We start from the raw sequence: 19,568 nt of genomic DNA on the forward strand, positions 1-19,568 counted from the left end.
ACATAAAATAAACCACAAGTCAATAGTAACGAAATCACAATAACAAAGGTTAATAGTAAACAAAGTTAGTGAAGTATAATTAGCGGTTAGTAATATGTGCAAAATAAATATTTGAGGATTATTTATCCATAGGTCAAAAGACTCAAAATATGACGCATCAATGGATAACTTATCATTGATGCAAAATATTTAAGATGAATAATAATCATCTAACAATGATGTAATAATGAAAGTTATACAACCCCAAGTCCATCTATCAATAGTTTGACAAATAGAAGATTATATCACTCAAATATTTATAAGTTTTTTTTTACGTTTTCTTTTGATTATATAAGGTGGTAAGACAAAAAAAAATTGGCACAATGTAAATGATATATGAATAAATAATAATGGACATAAGCATAAAGTACTTGAAATAAAATGAACAATAAAATAAATTATGAGCAAAGAAATAACAAAGAAATAAAGTGCAATAACATAAATGTTAGAAGTTAGTAGTTAATGGAATCACAATAAGCAAATGAATTAGCAAGTCAGTATACACAAATATGGTTTCATATATGCATAAAATGCCTCAAGTATGGTTGAAATAGATGCAATCTATCAATGCCTCAAAGTATCATGAATGATCCATTGATCACTCATTAATAGGTTTGAAACGTTGAAGGGGACGAGTTGTGAATGTTTGAGAATGGAAGATTTTGAGGAAAAAATGAAATGGGGAAAAAAGTTGGTGGGGTGATTTTGAGAGGGAATAATTTATTTTGATTTAGGTTTAAGGAGATGGTTTGATTGATCTTTTTCAGAACTTTTGGGGCTGCAAGTGTGAAAGAATTCTTTAACTTGAATTAACTTTTAATGATAGCAAATTGTGTGATCATCATCCAAATTGATTGTGCATTGCATTACATGATATATTTGTGTTCTTATTTTGTCCATCATCCCACTTTATTGTTGCATAAACATACATATAAATCTACATTGAAAATTCCCTTAAAATAACTATTAAAATGCATTTTATAACAGTATGTATCAACACATGAGCCTTTGCATCGATACATGTAACCTGTGATTAATTACAAAACAATTTCTGCTCAGTATGCATCGATGCATACGAGCCATGCATCAATACATGGAAGGTCAAAAACTCCATGTATCGATACACACGATTCCTGCATCGATACAGGACTACTTGAGACTGCCTGTGCATCAATACATGAGCATTCAGCATCGATACATATCAGTGTAAAAATCACATGCATCGATACACACGATTTATGCATCGATACAGGACTACTTGAGACTGCCTGTGCATCAATACATGAGCATTCAGCATCAATACATATCAGTGTAAAAATCACATGCATCGATACACACGATTTATGCATCGATACATGAGTAATTAATTTCACCAAATATTCACACAACTTACAGTATGCATCGATACACACTGTTATGCATCAATACACAAAGTTGTTTTAAGTCATAACAGCAACTGTTTTGCAGCATATAAGTACAGGTTTCCATAGCAGGTAGCAGAAACGAATTCATTGAGCAAAAAGACAATTGAACACAAGATCAAAGAAGTGTTGGAGCAATTGTCAGTGAGCACATAGAAACCTGAAAGAGACTTCATCTTCTTCATCTTCTCAATCACTTACTTTCAAGAACATTTACACATAACAATTCTTGTTCGTTGGATCAAAGAAGCATTGAGATAACGTTCAGTGGTGTGATCAAGGATCTAGCTGTGGGTTGCAGTGGAACGATCGAGGATCTAGCTGAGTCGAAGATTGAAGGGGGTTTCTAGGAAAAACCTACTGGTTTGTCCTTCAAGAACTGGTGTGTTCTTGAGGGTTTCGGAGTCACATTTGCAGAACAGATTCAGCCGCAGCGTTGCGTTTGGAGATCGGGGGATTTCGCAAGCAGGTCGTGGAACCGGTGAATTGTTTGCAACTTTGTGCAGGAAAATCTTGATCAAGCTCAGATCAAGTGAAGGTTTATACAAGAAGAGGTTCTTGGAGTTTAGAAATTCTGTCTTTGTATCAAAACCTTGTATCAACGGATTCAGCAATAATTGATAATCAAAGTTCTCAATTTCATTTGAAATTGAGAGGGAGACGTACCCACACGCGAGGACGACGTGGGGAACTTCCTTAACAAATCTCTGCGTATCGTACTCTTACCTTAATCTTCTTTACGTTTCAAAACTGTTTTGCAATTTCTGTTAGTGTGTGGTGATTGATCATAATTCTGGACAGCAGTGATAATAAAACCTTTAATCATACACCATTGCTGTTTATCATCAAACACTCACACACCAACTGTTTGACAAAACGGTTAACTAAATTGTGTTCATTGGAAATAGTATTTGAGGATAAGCGCATTCAATCTGTTAATATTCTGTGTGTATTATTTCTGTCATTCTCATTAAAATCCAGCAACTGCACTTGCGTGTCCGGCTTTCTAGTAGCAGTTCAGAATAGACGGAAGTCGATTCGGGACTGCTTTTTCCGCTGTTTTTTGAAAACTCTGATTAAACGTTAAATCCGTTAAATTTTAAAGAGGTGATCTATTCACCCCCCCTCTCGATCACTAGCCACACCGTCTAACAAGTGGTATCAGAGCGCCGGTTCGCTGGTGCTCTGTGGCTGCCTGTAACAGTATGGATTCTGAACCAAAGGGGGCGTATAATAGAGCGCCTATTTTCAACGGTGAAAATTATGGCTACTGGAAAGACTGCATGCGAGTTCATATAAATTCTGTGGATAGGTTAGTATGGGCTGCCATTGAAAACGGTCTGTTTCAAATTACAATGACAAATGCGGCTGGCGCCATAGTACCTAAACCAGAAGATGATTGGAATGAGAAAGATGAGAAAAAGTGGTCGTGTGATTGGAGAGCTCGAAACATGTTAATTTCAGCACTTGGTGTTGATGAATATTATCGAGTATCACATTGCACGACTGCTAAAGAAATGTGGGACGCTTTAGAAGTTGCCCATGAGGGTACTACTGAAGTAAAACAGTCCCGCATTAACACACTCAATCAGGAATTTGAGCTCTTTCGCATGAAACAAGGAGAATCCATCTCCGACATGCAAAAGAGATTCACCCATCTAACTAACCGATTGAATGCTCTTGGAAAACCTATTTCCAATGAAATTGCTACTAATAAAATTCTCAGGTGTCTTAGCAGGGAGTGGCAACCTAAAGTTACAGCAATCAAGGAAGCCAACGATCTTACAAGACTTACGATTACAACACTGTTTGGAAAGCTGGAAGAACATCAGCAAGCTTTGGAAAGTCTTGAAAAATATGAGAATAAAAGTAAGAAGGAGAAGGAAAAGAAAAGAGACAAAGAGGGAGAGAAGAAGCCAATAGCTCTTGTGGCTTCTAGCTCTAAGTTCTCACGAAAAGAGCAAAGCGACAATGATTCAAGTAGTGACAAAGACTCGGATGATGAGGAAATGGGACTGTTTGTAAGGAGATACAATAGATTCATTCGAAAGAATGGAGTCAAGCATTCCGACAAAAATCTCATGAAGTTTCGAAGACAATCCATAAATTCGAAACAAGAAGAAAACAAGAAGAGTAGAGGAAGAGGATCATGCTTTAATTGTGGTAAATCCGGACACTTTAAAACGGAATGCCCTATGAAGTATAAGGACCAAAGAAAAGACTCACCAAAAGGTCACAGCAAGCAAAGGAGAGCGTATATTGCATGGGAAAGTGATAGTGAGTCATCAAACACACAAAGCTCAAGTGATGATGATGAAGCTGCAAATCTGTGCCTTATGGCTCACTCAAAACTTCAGTCCTACCACAAGAAGAAAAGCAATGACAAAAAGGTAAAACAAGCTTACTTCAATAACTTCTCCTCTATGTCTTTTTCGGAATTAAAAATAGCTTTTGAAAAACTGCATAACGAAGCTGTAGATGCTTTTAAACGACTTGCTTCCGACAAACATATCTTCTCTTTTTTGGAAGGTAAAGTAAACAAAGCTGAAATTGATTTAGAAGCATTGAAAACTAGCATTGCAGAAAATTCAAAAACTATTGACATTGACGGATGTAGTAGAGTTAGGTATTGTGACGCTTGTTATGTTTGGCAAAAAGAGGTAAACACTCTTAAGGACAAACTAGAGAAAGCGCTACAACCTAAAATTACTTATGTCGTTGACCCCAAGTTGTTTAAGAAGTCATTGAATCCTCCATATGCAAAATACTCTTTTATTCTAAAGGATTCAATGAACAAGAAACAATTAACACATCATCATGGTTTATGTCATTATTGTTGTCATGCTGGCCACACCATTGAGAAATGCAAATTTAGGAGATTTCTAGTCCCTAAAGGTATTTATCAATGGAAGCCAAAAGGCAACCATGTTAACACTTACCCTCTTGGACCCAATGAAAATTGGGGACCAACTTTTCTCTTTTGATGTTGTAGGATGAGTGCCTTGCTTCCGTAGATAGAAGGTGGTTTCTTGACAGCGGCTGCTCAAGGCACATGACCGGTGACATATCGCTTTTTATAGACTTCAAGGCGAAGAAAAAGGGATATGTTACTTATGGAGACAACAACAAAGGAGCTATACTCGGGAAAGGTAGTGTAGGTAATCCCTCCACCACTACTATTTCAAATGTCCATTTAGTTGAGGGACTTAAACACAACTTGTTGAGCATAAGTCAACTATGCGACATGGGCTATAAAGTTTCGTTTTCAAAAACTTGCTGCATAATTGAACATGCTGAACAAAACATTGTGTTTAAGGGTGTAAGAGTAAACAACATCTATATGCTTGACTTGTTTGATGTACCGTTAACAAACACTAAATGTCTAGTCACCTTGAATGATGATTCTTGGCTTTGGCATAGACGTTTAGCTCATGTTAACTTCGATTTGCTAAACAAGGTTGTATCTAAGGATCTAGTAGTTGGTCTACCAAAAATAAAATTTTCAAAAGACCACCTATGTGACGCGTGCCAAATGGGAAAGCAAACAAGGGTGTCTTTTAAATCTAAAAATGTAATTTCAACTTCACGACCCCTTGAGCTTCTCCATATGGACCTCTTTGGACCTTCTAGGACAAAGAGCTTAGGTGGAAACTACTATGGCTTTGTAATAGTTGATGACTACTCTAGATTCACTTGGACTATATTCCTTCATAGCAAAGATGAAACTTTTTCTGCTTTTAAAAATTTTGCAAATCTGTCCCAAAACAAAATGAATTCCAAAATAGTTACAATTCGTAGCGATCATGGTGGTGAGTTTCAAAATTATCACTTTGAGAAGTTTTGTGACAAGTATGGCATTGAGCATAACTTTTCAGCCCCTCGCACTCCACAACAAAATGGCGTTGTGGAGCGTAAAAATCGTGTTTTAGAGGAGTTGGCAAGAACAATGCTTAATGAGGGTGGATTACCAAAATACTTTTGGGCTGATGCTGTTAGCACAGCCTGTTATGTCCTAAACAGAATTTTAATTCGCCCTATTTTGAACAAAACTCCTTATGAACTTTTGAAAGGAAGAAAACCAAACTTGTCACATCTTCACGTATTCGGTTGTAAATGTTTTGTTTTGAATAACGGTAAGGAAAACATTGGGAAGTTTGATGCAAAAGCGGATGAAGGTATTTTTCTTGGTTACTCAATGTCAAGTAAAGCATATAGAGTGTATAATAAGCGTTTACTTACTGTTGAAGAGTCGGTTCATGTTACTTTTGATGAGTCTTATCCGAAAAATGTCGGAAAAGGTATTTCTTTTGATGACGCAGGTGTATCTACAGAAGACATACTCAAGGAAGCTGTTGAGGAAATTGATCAGTCCAAAACAGCTGCCCATGAGAAGGAGGAAGATACAAGTCATGAAGAAATTGAGGAAGAAAAGACAGCTGAAGTGAATGATCTTCCAACAGCTTGGAGATCCTCAAAAGACCATCCCATCGACAACATTTTGGGAGACATTTCAAAGGGAGTAATGACCCGGTCTAAGATAAGTAACTTTTGTTCTCACTTTGCGTTTGTTTCACAAGTTGAGCCTAAAAATGCCAAAGAGGCCTTGATTGATGAGTTTTGGCTAATGGCCATGCAAGAAGAGCTTAATCAATTTAAAAGAAATGACGTTTGGGAACTTGTCCCTCGTCCGCGAGATCATCATATCATAGGCACTAAGTGGGTTTTTAGAAACAAACTTGATGAAAACGGAGTGATTACTAGGAACAAGGCACGCTTAGTAGCACAAGGATATAACCAAGAGGAGGGCATAGACTATGAGGAAACTTATGCTCCAGTTGCTCGCCTCGAAGCTATACGTCTTTTGCTTGCCTATGCGTGTTCTAAGGATTTTAAGCTTTACCAAATGGACGTAAAGAGTGCCTTTCTTAATGGTGTCATAAATGAAGAAGTATATGTTTCACAACCTCCCGGTTTTGAAAATGCTGAAAATCCAGATCATGTTTACAAATTAAAAAGAGCTTTGTATGGTCTTAAACAAGCCCCTCGGGTTTGGTATGAAAGGCTTAGCAAATTCCTAATTGATCATGGATATTCAAGAGGTAAAGTGGACAATACTCTCTTTATTAAACACAAAGGGAAGCACATTCTTTTAGTTCAAGTTTATGTCGACGACATCATATTTGGTTCAACTAACATACACTTGGTCGAAGAATTTTCTAAGGTTATGCAGGGTGAATTTGAGATGAGTCTAATGGGGGAGCTAAACTACTTCCTAGGACTGCAAATAAAGCAACTTGGTGAAGGTACTGCAGTATGTCAAACAAAATACTGCAGAGAACTACTCAAGCGCTTTGGAATGAATGACTCAAAATCAATCGACACCCCAATGCCTACCAACGGAAATCTAGAAAAGGATGAGCACGGTAAGTGTGTAGATGTCAAAAGATTCAGAGGTATGATCGGATCTCTCTTGTATCTTTCTGCTTCTAGACCTGACATCATGTTTAGTGTTTGCATGTGTGCACGCTATCAATCAAATCCTAAAGAATCGCACCTAAAAGCGGTGAAGCGCATATTTAGATATCTTCATGGAACATCTAAATATGGGCTTTGGTATTCTAAAGGAAGTGATTGTAGCCTAGTAGGGTACTCCGATTCTGATTTTGCTGGCTGCAAATCAGATAGGAAAAGTACAAGTGGTACGTGTCACCTATTTTCAAACTCCTTGGTCAGTTGGCACAGCAAAAAGCAAGTTTCTGTGGCTTTGTCAACTGCAGAGGCCGAATACGTTGCAGCCGGTAGTTGTTGCGCTCAGATTTTATGGCTTAAGCAGCAACTACAAGACTTCAACATTCAACTCAAACGTATTCCTATCAAATGTGACAACACTAGTGCCATAAACCTTACTAAAAACCCTGTTTTACACTCACGCACTAAACACATAGAGATTAGACATCATTTCCTTCGCGATCATGTTGAAAAAGAAGACGTTGTCTTTGAGCACGTTGACTCCAAAAATCAGCTTGCTGATATTTTCACTAAACCATTGGCAACGGAACCTTTCTTCAACATACGTCGTGAATTAGGAATCTTAGATCTATCTCATTTGATGTCATAAGCATGTTACATCTTAATTATATTATGCCTCACCGGGTGTGACAAGCACTGTTTTAGATGTCAATTATCCTTCACAAAATCTCTCCAACAGAGGTAATATCAATCCTTTCTACAATTTTCTTATTGATTAGTGATTGTGTTTGTTAGAACAAATATGCTTACTCCAGTTGATGTAAAGTTTGCTTGAATATACTTCCTGTCTATAATGTGTGCTCATTAACAATCTGATTCCTGAGCAAAAGTATCATGACATAGTGCTGCTGCATAATCATACTGCATTAAAACTCATTAAAAACCAGTTCAGCATCAGTAGGTATCGACACATACGAAGCCTGCATCGATACATATGCTCTGAAATTAAATTTTTTGAAAAACTGCTTCAGTATGCATCGATGCATCTATCGCATGTATCGATACACAAGGCAATTGTAAACACTAGGCATCGACGCATCCATCGCATGTATCGATACATATGACAATTTTGAAATACTTGGCATCGACGCATAACTCTCTGCATCGATACTTACTGCTGTCATCTGAATTAAATGCATTTTTTTCTCTCTCATGCATCGACACATCAACCAATCATATCATCTCTTATCTCATTACTTCATCTCATCTGCCCTCAAAAACCCCAAAACCAGTGGCTAACCCTAATCCTTCTCATCTTCACTCTCTCACAAACTTGGTAAAACCCTAAATCTCATATCACCATGCCTCCACGCACTATTCCAGCCAGAGCCAAAGGAAAAGGAAAGGGAAAGGAAGCAGCCGGTACGTCTCAGCAACCACCAGATGTTCCTTCAAATGCCTTAGACATTCTTCATCCTGCCATTGCTGCTGAATTTGAGGAATCCTTCAAGGCCAGGTTGGTAATGAAACCTCATATCTTTGATAAAACAGATGCTGTTCACCTGCACCTAAATGAAGTAGTTGAACTGTTACATGCACAAAAACTTGGGTCCTTTCTATCTACAAAAGATGACTATCATGAGGATTTCATCCGGGCCTTTTATGCTGGTTTACACACTGGTCCAGGCTATATGTTCCGGTGTTCTATCGGAGTCAGAACATATACCTTTGAAGCCTCTGATTGGGAAACGGTGTTTCAAATGCCGCTTCCGTCGATGGCTTTCAAGTCCTGGCATGACCTGCACTTTGATCCTGAATTTGACCTGAAGGACGTTACAACTTCTATCCTAAAGATTGATAGACCGTTGAGTGAGGACGAACACGTCACGTCAGGTATGATCAAACAAACTTCGCGTATTCTACACTGGATCATTACACACATTCTGCGTCCAACCAACAGTGGCCACTCTCGGTTGGATAGGCCTAGCATACATCTTCTCTACATTCTGCAAAATAAGATTCACTTAAATTGGGCGAACTACTTTGTAAAACGTCTATTTTATGTGCGAGACAGCAAAACTGTAGCGCTAGGGTATGCCTCTCAAGTCATGAAAATTCTAAAGTTTTGGAAAGTTACAATACCTATTGTGCCTCTCCTATCTCCATCTGCAGCTCAAGAATTTGATTCTGCCACTCTATCGCATATGGGATATCGATGGGACAAAGACCGCAAATGCTTCTACTTTTTTGAAAGAAAATCCAAAACCAGAATTTACAACTTTGACGTGCCTTCTGAACGCATCCATGTTGCTGAAGAACAGCCTGATGAAGAAATGCAGGATGCGCCTGAAACAGATGTGCCTCAAGCTGAGGCCAATACTGGTTGGGGTGAGTGGGTGCCACGAAGGTGGTCTCCCACCAACTACGTACCTGAACCTACAGCCCCTCCATTCGCCGGTGGTACTTCAGCCTCAACACCAAATGCGGACATCACTCACATGCTTCAACAGATGGAAATCGTCAACAAAGAACGCCATGAAGAAGCACGGTACTGGCATGTCCAACAAACTAAATGGCACAACGAGCATCGGGACTGGCATGATGAGCATACACGGATGTATCAAAATCAACACGCCTGGCACCAAGACTTGGTTAAATGGCATCAGGTTTTCTATAACGAAATGGCCGGCTTTATGGATGATTGCCGTGCAAACCCTGGGATTATGGACAGCTTTAGAAGCACTGAAGTTCAGAATCGATTTAGGCGATACTCCTTCATGGGCCAAAATCCAGACACAATGCCTCCTCCTCCGCCTCCGCCAAGCTACCGAGATCCTGACAGACATGATGAGGAGTCCTGTGGTGGCAACAATCCAAATTAACCAACCACTCTTTCATCTCACTGCATTTCATTTCATATTGCTCCTGTTTTATTTTGTTGCACATTATATGGTTTAGCTTATGTAACTCTTAAACTTGTTCGCACACTTAAAATGCTTTTCAATTTCTGTTTACCTCTATTTTGTTATTACCCTTACTGTTTGAATGATTCTTTGTGAATGATTCTTTAACTTGCAGCTTCTTTCTATGTGATTGATAGCCTATTATCCATTCTTGCCATGCCCTGCTTCACTTTCTGCTTGATAACTATGGTTCTTCCTCTTTTTGATGTTGACAAAGGGGGAGAAAAATGCAGATATGCACAAACTCAGGGGGAGTATCACACATCTTGCCAAAAATTTGCCATCATCAAAAAGGGGGAGTTTGTGAAAGAATTCTTTAACTTGAATTAACTTTTAATGATAGCAAATTGTGTGATCATCATCCAAATTGATTGTGCATTGCATTACATGATATATTTGTGTTCTTATTTTGTCCATCATCCCACTTTATTGTTGCATAAACATACATATAAATCTACATTGAAAATTCCCTTAAAATAACTATTAAAATGCATTTTATAACAGTATGTATCAATACATGAGCCTTTGCATCGATACATGTAACCTGTGATTAATTACAAAACAATTTCTGCTCAGTATGCATCGATGCATACGAGCCATGCATCAATACATGGAAGGTCAAAAACTCCATGTATCGATACACACGATTCCTGCATCGATACAGGACTACTTGAGACTGCATGTGCATCAATACATGAGCATTCAGCATCGATACATATCAATGTAAAAATCACATGCATCGATACACACGATTTATGCATCGATACAGGACTACTTGAGACTGCCTGTGCATCAATACATGAGCATTCAGCATCGATACATATCAGTGTAAAAATCACATGCATCGATACACACGATTTATGCATCGATACATGAGTAATTAATTTCACCAAATATTCACACAACTTACAGTATGCATCGATACACACTGTTATGCATCAATACACAAAGTTGTTTTAAGTCATAACAGCAACTGTTTTGCAGCATATAAGTACAGGTTTCCATAGCAGGTAGCAGAAACGAATTCATTGAGCAAAAAGACAATTGAACACAAGATCAAAGAAGTGTTGGAGCAATTGTCAGTGAGCACATAGAAACCTGAAAGAGACTTCATCTTCTTCATCTTCTCAATCACTTACTTTCAAGAACATTTACACATAACAATTCTTGTTCGTTGGATCAAAGAAGCATTGAGATAACGTTCAGTGGTGTGATCAAGGATCTAGCTGTGGGTTGCAGTGGAACGATCGAGGATCTAGCTGAGTCGAAGATTGAAGGGGGTTTCTAGGAAAAACCTACTGGTTTGTCCTTCAAGAACTGGTGTGTTCTTGAGGGTTTCGGAGTCACATTTGCAGAACAGATTCAGCCGCAGCGTTGCGTTTGGAGATCGGGGGATTTCGCAAGCAGGTCGTGGAACCGGTGAATTGTTTGCAACTTTGTGCAGGAAAATCTTGATCAAGCTCAGATCAAGTGAAGGTTTATACAAGAAGAGGTTCTTGGAGTTTAGAAATTCTGTCTTTGTATCAAAACCTTGTATCAACGGATTCGGCAATAATTGATAATCAAAGTTCTTTATTTCATTTGAAATTGAGAGGGAGACGTACCCACACGCGAGGACGACGTGGGGAACTTCCTTAACAAATCTCTGCGTATCGTACTCTTACCTTAATCTTCTTTACGTTTCAAAACTGTTTTGCAATTTCTGTTAGTGTGTGGTGATTGATCATAATTCTGGACAGCAGTGATAATAAAACCTTTAATCATACACCATTGCTGTTTATCATCAAACACTCACACACCAACTGTTTGATAAAACGGTTAACTAAATTGTGTTCATTGGAAATAGTATTTGAGGATAAGCGCATTCAATCTGTTAATATTCTGTGTGTATTATTTCTGTCATTCTCATTAAAATCCAGCAACTGCACTTGCGTGTCCGGCTTTCTAGTAGCAGTTCAGAATAGACGGAAGTCGATTCGGGACTGCTTTTTCCGCTGTTTTTTGAAATCTCTGATTAAACGTTAAATCCGTTAAATTTTAAAGAGGTGATCTATTCACCCCCCTCTCGATCACTAGCCACACCGTCTAACAGCAAGCATGTGTTAAAAGAGGGGGAAATAGTGCTCTATTTATAGGAAAATAAGTTGATAGGTGCGATGAAAAAAATGGATCATTTAGAGTAAAAAAAGTCATTGTTATTGTTCTGCGCAGGGTAACCGGTTACCGAGATTTGGGTAACTAGTTACACGGGCCAAAAATGGCCTGGGGAGCCTTTGTTACGCAGGTGTAACCGATTACCATGATTGGGTAATCGGTTACATAGACCAAAAATGGCCTGGAAATTGCGTTAAAATGGGTGTAATCGATTACCAAGATTTGGATAACCGGTTACACATACCAAAAATGGCATGGATGCCTATTTTAAAGGGGTGTAATTGATTACTAGGAATAGGGTAACCGGTTACGCAAACCAAAAAATGAATTTTTGCTTTGTTACACATTTTTTTCTTTGCAACTTTAATTGGAAAACCCCAAATTTTTCTCAAGTGGGAACACCATGCCTTAAGTCTATGTAATATGTCATTGGTTATGAATTTTTAATGAAATTATGGCGATGAAACAATGAACACATGCATGTGTAGTAGGATCATGGATCAGATGAAGGTTGTATAAGCTAGGGTAAATTTTGGGGTATGACATCAACAAATTACAATAATCACAAAGAATAACCTTCTTTGTCTTCTCAAGGATCCGACTATACCCTAGTCTCCTTAAGGATTCACAAAGAATAACCTTCTTTGTATTCTCAGGGATCCGACTATATCGTAGTCTTCTTAAGGACTCACAAAGAATAAACTTCTTTGTCTTCTCAAGGATCCGACTATATCATAGTCTCCTTAAGGATTCACAAAGAATAACCTTCTTTGTCTTCTCAAGGATCCGACTATACCCTAGTCTCCTTAAGGAATCAAACAAACAGTTTGAATAATATTTTGTGTGTCACAAGTTGCTTCTATATAAGAAGATTTTACACAAATGATAAACAAATACTTAAAGAAAAACAGTGTACAAAAGATGATAGCTTTTCACAAAGAAACAAACTTGTCAAGTTGTTGTAGCACCAACGCTTTTCTTCAAGTCTCAAAGTCTCACTTATATAACATAAGAAGAAGATTGTTGGAGGGAAATGGGGAAAGCTCATAAAGCGACTATCCACTGTTGGATGGTGAAAGGAGTGATACTGTGTACTGTCCTTCACCCATAAAATCAGGTAGTAGAAAGCATATTCGATTTGTACTATATACTATTTGATCATGTACCCATTTGATTTTAATTTCAAGTTCATTAGCTTTTAATGAAAGTTGATGAAGCATGAAATGAAGAAACATAAAGCTGGATTTAGAAACTTCAGAATCTTTGGTCAGAACCTTGACAACGTCCATAGTCTGGCTTGAGATCTTCACTATCTTCAGACAGAACCTTGATAACCTCATTACCCTAGCTTAAGATCTTCATAATTTTCAGCTACGTAACATAACTTCAGAAGCTTGCCATTCTTCAGAAGTTTGGTGATCAGAGTAACATCCAGAAGCACGAACTGAGAGAATGTTGCAGCAACAATATAATATTTCCTCAGAAAGCTTCTCAGAAGTGAATCAGCACATAAGCAGAAAGATCGATGCATCAACAACTTTTAACATCTTTCAGAAGTTCTTATGACTGGCGCAGAAACAGATTTGGAACTCATCATTTAGAAACTGATGATGTTGCACGTCATATACTCAAAATTAGAACTAGTTGTTAAAGCTACATAATAACAAACCATTAGGGTACCAAAATTGTTCTCGCACAAATACAACATTTTTATCATCAAAACTCAAGGTATAGATGCAGAACCAAATCTTGTTCTAACAAAAAGGACTCATCACTATCTCTAGCAATGCCCCCACAAGCCGAAAGACCCGAAGGGATTTCGGAAGCTCCATCACAATTCAACTTTATCCAATTCTTGAGAGGGGTTACCAAAAAACCTCTAAAATATTCGGAGCACGGGGCGGTCGAATCATAACCTTAAACCTCTTAAGAATCTCAAAATCATCTAAAGAAAGATGGGGACCAACAGAGATGGCATTACCCGCAATGGAAACAGCCGCCATAATAAGATAAGTAGAAGAAGAAAAAGAAGTTAAAGTGTAATTAAATCTAACGAAGTTTCGGGCCTTCCAAATCGAGTTGAGAGTAAAAATGATGGCGACTTTATATATCACCATACCATGATCCGCGCCTGCTGTTCCAAGGAGTTTCCAAATGTCCGACCATCCAAGGAGAGAGTAACTAAGATCGAGCATATTCTTCAGCCAAATCCAAATCTTAGAAGAAAAAGTACAATAAAACACAAGTGAGATTTTGTTTCCTCTTCCAAACCACAAAGATCACATCTAGAAGGAAAGGCGATGCTTCTTCTTTTCTATTGATCATTCGTTGACAACTTATTTTGAAGGAGCCTCCGCACCATGAAAGATTTAGACGGAGGGATAAAATTGTTCCAAATCCATCTCCAACAGTTCTTAATAGTGCCTCTATTTCGTTTGAACTTGTATGCGAACTTAAGGGATAAATCACCATTTGAGTAGTGGTTCCAACATCTCTTATCCGGACGAATATCAACACGAATAAGTATGTTGGTGGAAGACTTAGCAAAACCCCAATGACCATTTACCATGGTTCCGTTAACCGTTGGTTCATCAAGCAAAACTGGGGCATCATCATCAAGATACAAGGGATATCCACTCCAATTGTCAAACCATAAACTAATAGATTTGTCATTCCTAAAACACCAAGAGGAGTTATCAATAACATTTCTCATATTTTTTTTGAACTAGACCAAGCAGAAGAGAACACATGATGAGTGATAAACTTATTATTGCGCATGACTCGCTTCTGAATAAGAATAGCCCAGCTGCAAGAAGAATTAAAAATATCCCAAGCAAGCTTCAAGTTGGAAGCTTCATTAAGCATACAAAGAGAACGAATACCAATCCCACCTTCAGCAATAAGCTTACAAACATTGTCCCATGCCAGTGTCACACTCTTCTTTTTAGAGGTTTCACAACTCTAAATGAATCTTCAAACCACCCTCTTTAGATCCAGAAGAAGAGACAATGGCCAATCATATATTGACATGCTATGAGTAAACATACTGAGAATGATGGATTTAACCAACTTACCATACCTGCAAAATAGAGCAGCGAACCTTTCCACGAAGCCAACTTGTTTATAATTTTATATGCAATAAACTGCAAGAAAAGCTTATTTGGTTTTCCTTTAAACAAAGGAACACCAAGATACAAAAAAAAGAGGAGTTCCTTTCTGGAAACCAAAGATACTCGCAAGGATGTTGAGCTTGGAATTCGACATGGCACCACCAAAATGAATGATTTCCCATAGTTCACCACCTGCCTAGAGATTACCTCATAATAGAGTTGGAATTAAAACTTGACAGAATCCAACCATTGAGAAAAAAATCTATAACAAAATTCGAAACGTCCACCTTAATGATATCCCAATAAGCTTGATAGAATACAACCCTAAAACCGTATGGACCTGTCACACTATTCTTGTTCAAAGAAAAAACTACAGCAGTTATTTCATCCACGGAAGGAAGCTGTGTGAGAATGACGTTCATATTATCATCAACCAACTGGGGGATGATATCACCCACCATGTGCATGTCCTGCAAAAAAACAGAGTTAGTGGAAAAAAGAGTTTGAAAGTAGTTCATGGTGCAATCGACTATCTCTTTAGAGTCTGAGAGCACTTTATCTCCGTGATAGAACAAGGATAGGCTTCAACTTATGCTTAATTTTAGTGACACGGTGGAAATAATCTGTATTACGATCACCTTCCAGCTGCCATTTAACCCTGGATTTCTCCCTCCAAAAGCACTCCTCCATGTTTAAGGCCATCGAAAGGGAGTTTTGCGCATTGATTTCTTGCTGCTTGAGATTATCATTAGAGCCTTTATTCTGAATTTGAAGTTGAATTTCACCAAGTAACTCTTCTGCACTTTTAACATTAGTAGAAACATTCCCAAAAGTGCTTTTATTCCACACTCTAAAATCTTTTTTCAAAATTCAAAGCTTCTTAGTTAGAATAAACATATGACATCCAATAATGTCCTGCGCCCAAACCAATTTAATCAATTTTCTGCAATCCTTGTGAAGCGACCAAGTTTTGAGGAATTTGAACTAAAACACAACACAAGTTGAGTTAATATGAAACTTAAATAACATCGGGTAATGGTCAGATCAAATTTTTGTGAGAGTAAAGACAAAGATTTGATTACAAACATCAAACTACAATTGGTTTCCGATATACCTATCAAGCTGTCTTTCAATGGAGAAAGGATAATCTCTCTTGTTGGACCATGTGAAAGTGGCACCAGAAGTGGGAATATGTATATGGTTATTAGCATCAGATCAGTTATTTAATTCAGACAACGAATTACGAGCCGAAGAGTGTTGAATAAACTTTAATGGTATAGTTAATGAGTTTTATTAATAAGATAGTGGAGAGATTAAGAGTCTGTTGTAGTTGGAAGGTCAAGAGATAGTGGCCAATTAATAGTATTTACTAATTATTATGTTTCCTAGAATAGCTGAAGTTTCTGAGTCTCTATAAAGACCAAGGATGTACTCCAATGAAATATAGAAGTTACAAAAAAACTCGCTTTCTTCTGTCAAATTGGCATCAGAGCTAATGGCAAACATGTTGAATCAAATGCCGTTGCCACGGCTAACGAAGTTAAATTACGAAAACTGGAGTATCCAAATGAAAGCTCTTCTCGGATCTCTAAACGCGTGGGAGGTGACCAAAGATGGGTTTGAAGAACCAACAAATATTGTGGGATATACATCAGCTCAAAATAAGGCGTTGAAAGAGACGCGATCGAAGGAGAAAATGACAATATACATGTTGTTTAGGGCTGTTGATGAATCAGGCTTAAAAAAGATTGTCGGTTCGACTACGTCGAAAGAAGCGTAGGACACGCTAGAGAAAGTGTTCAAAGGAGTAGATCGAGTAAAGCAAGTACGACTCCAAACTCTTCGTGGCGAATTGGAGAGGATGCAAATGAAGGAGTCAGAAAATGTATCTGACTACATCACGCGTGTACAAAAGGTGGTGAACCAACTCGCCAGAAATGGCGAAACAGTAACTGATGCACGAGTTGTTGAAAAGATTTTGAGATCTTTAACAGATAAAATTGAGAATATTGTGTGCGCAATAGAAGAGTCGAAGGACCTTTCGAAGCTCTCAGTCGAAGAGCTCGCTGGTTCCCTCGAAGCACACGAACAACGTAAGATGAAAAAGAAGGAAGAAGGAGTAGAGGACGCAAATCAAACCAAGGAGAAAATCAAAGACGAAAAGGTACTCTTTTCTCAAACTTTTCGAGGAAGAGGATGTGGTCGTGGAGGACGTGCAAATGGTCGAAGTGGTATAGGCAGCAACTTCGAGAGAGGACAGTCGAGCCAGCAAAATTGGCGTGGCAGAGGACGTGGTCAAAGAGGTGGTAGGTCGAACCATTCCAACTTTGAATGCTACAAGTGTGGGAAGTATGGTCATTATGCGAAGGATTGCAACTCATTCGAATGCTATAACTGTGATAAAGTGGGACATCTTGCAAAAGATTATCGAATCGAAAAGAAGGTAGAAGAAACAACCAATCTAACTTTGGAAGCTGAAGCAAATGAAGGTTTTCTCTTGATGGCTCAAAATGAGATCAACACAAATGAAAACGTTTGATATCTTGACTCAGGAGCAAGTAACCATATGTGTGGTCACAAACACTTGTTTAAAGAAATGAGAAAGATTGAAGATGGCAATGTGTCTTTCGGAGATGCATCGAAAGTGAAGGTCGAAGGCAAGGGAACGATCTGTTACTTGCAGAAGGATGGGTTGATTGGATCAATTCAAGATGTTTATTATGTACCAAATCTTAAGACCAACATCTTGAGTTTGGGACAACTTACAGAAAAAGGTTATTCGATACTTATGAAAGAACGGATACTGTATTTGAAGGACAAGCTGGGACATCTGATTGCTCGTGTCGAAATGGAGAGAAATCGAATGTACAAATTGAATCTAATAAACGTTCGAGAAAAATGTTTACAAGTAAATGTCGAAGACAAAGTGTCACTATGACATCTACGCTTTGGTCATCTACATCATGCTGGTTTAAAAAGGTTGGCGAAAAAGAACATGGTGCATGGACTACCAGATATGGATTATGAAGGAAAGTTCTGTGAAGAATGTGTGCTTAGCAAACAAACAAGAACTTCATTTCAAAAGAAGGCAGAATATCAAGCTAAGCATATCCTTGATTTGATTCACACCGACATATGTGGGCCAATCACGCCAGAATCTTTCAGTAGCAAAAGATACTTTATTTCCTTTATCGACGATTACTCACGGAAGACATGGGTTTATTTCTTGAAAGAAAAGTCTGAAGCATTCGAGGTGTTCAAAAGGTTCAAAGTAATGGTGGAGAAGGAAACCGACAGACACATTAAAGCAGTTCGATCTAATAGAGGTGGTGAGTATACTTCGACAGCCTTTATGAAGTATTGTGAAGAGCAGGGTATAAGGAGATTTCTAACTGCAGCATACTCACCTCAACAAAATGGGGTGGCTGAAAGGAAGAATCGAACAGTCCTTGACATGGTTCGTTCAATGCTTAAAAGCAAGAGCATGCCAAAGGAATTTTGGGCAGAAGCTGTACAATGTGCCATTTATGTTCAGAATCAATGTCCACATTCGAAGTTAGAAGATCAAACACCACAAGAAGCGTGGAGCGGACAGAAGCCAACAGTTTCTCATCTCAAAGCATTTGGAAGTGTGGCTTATGCACACGTACCAGATCAACGAAGAACGAAACTTGAAGACAAAAGTCAGAAATACATACTCATTGGGTATGATGAGAAAACAAAAGGGTACAAGCTATTTGATCCCATAAGAAAGAAGGTAATAGTGAGTAGAGATGTTCGAATAAACGAAGCAAGTAAGTGGGACTGGAACAGTTCGACATAAGCTATCGTCGAAGTTGAAGAATCATTTGTCGCTGTACCACCAAACATTTCAACAAAACTTGAAGATTCTGACAATGAAGATGAACCTCCACAACCCAGAATGCGAAGTTTGCAAGATCTGTATGATTCGACAAGTGAAGTGCACCTTGTATGTCTCTTGGCAGATGCTGAAAACATCAGTTTTGAAGAAGCAGTACGAGACAAGAAGTGGAAAAGTGCCATGGACGAAGAGATGAGGGCGATTAACCACAACAACACTTGGGAGCTAGTTGAATTGCCAAAAGGTAGTCAACCCATTGGTGTAAAGTGGGTATTCAAGAAAAAGATGAACGCTCAAGGATAAATAGAACGATACAAAGCGAGACTTGTTGCGAAGGGATACAAACAGAAAGCAGAAGTTGATTATGACGAAGTATTTGCACCTGTTGCAAGAATGGAGACAATTCGATTACTCATATCTCAAGCTGCTCAATTCAAATGGCCAATATTTCAAATGGATGTCAAAACAACTTTTCTGAATGGTGTACTCGAAGAAGAAGTCTATGTTGAACAACCACTCGGGTACATGAAAGCTGGGGAAGAGAAGAAGG

This window comes from Lathyrus oleraceus, chromosome 4 (genome assembly GCF_024323335.1).
Source record: "Lathyrus oleraceus cultivar Zhongwan6 chromosome 4, CAAS_Psat_ZW6_1.0, whole genome shotgun sequence".
In the NCBI taxonomy this organism is placed as follows: domain Eukaryota; kingdom Viridiplantae; phylum Streptophyta; class Magnoliopsida; order Fabales; family Fabaceae; genus Lathyrus; species Lathyrus oleraceus.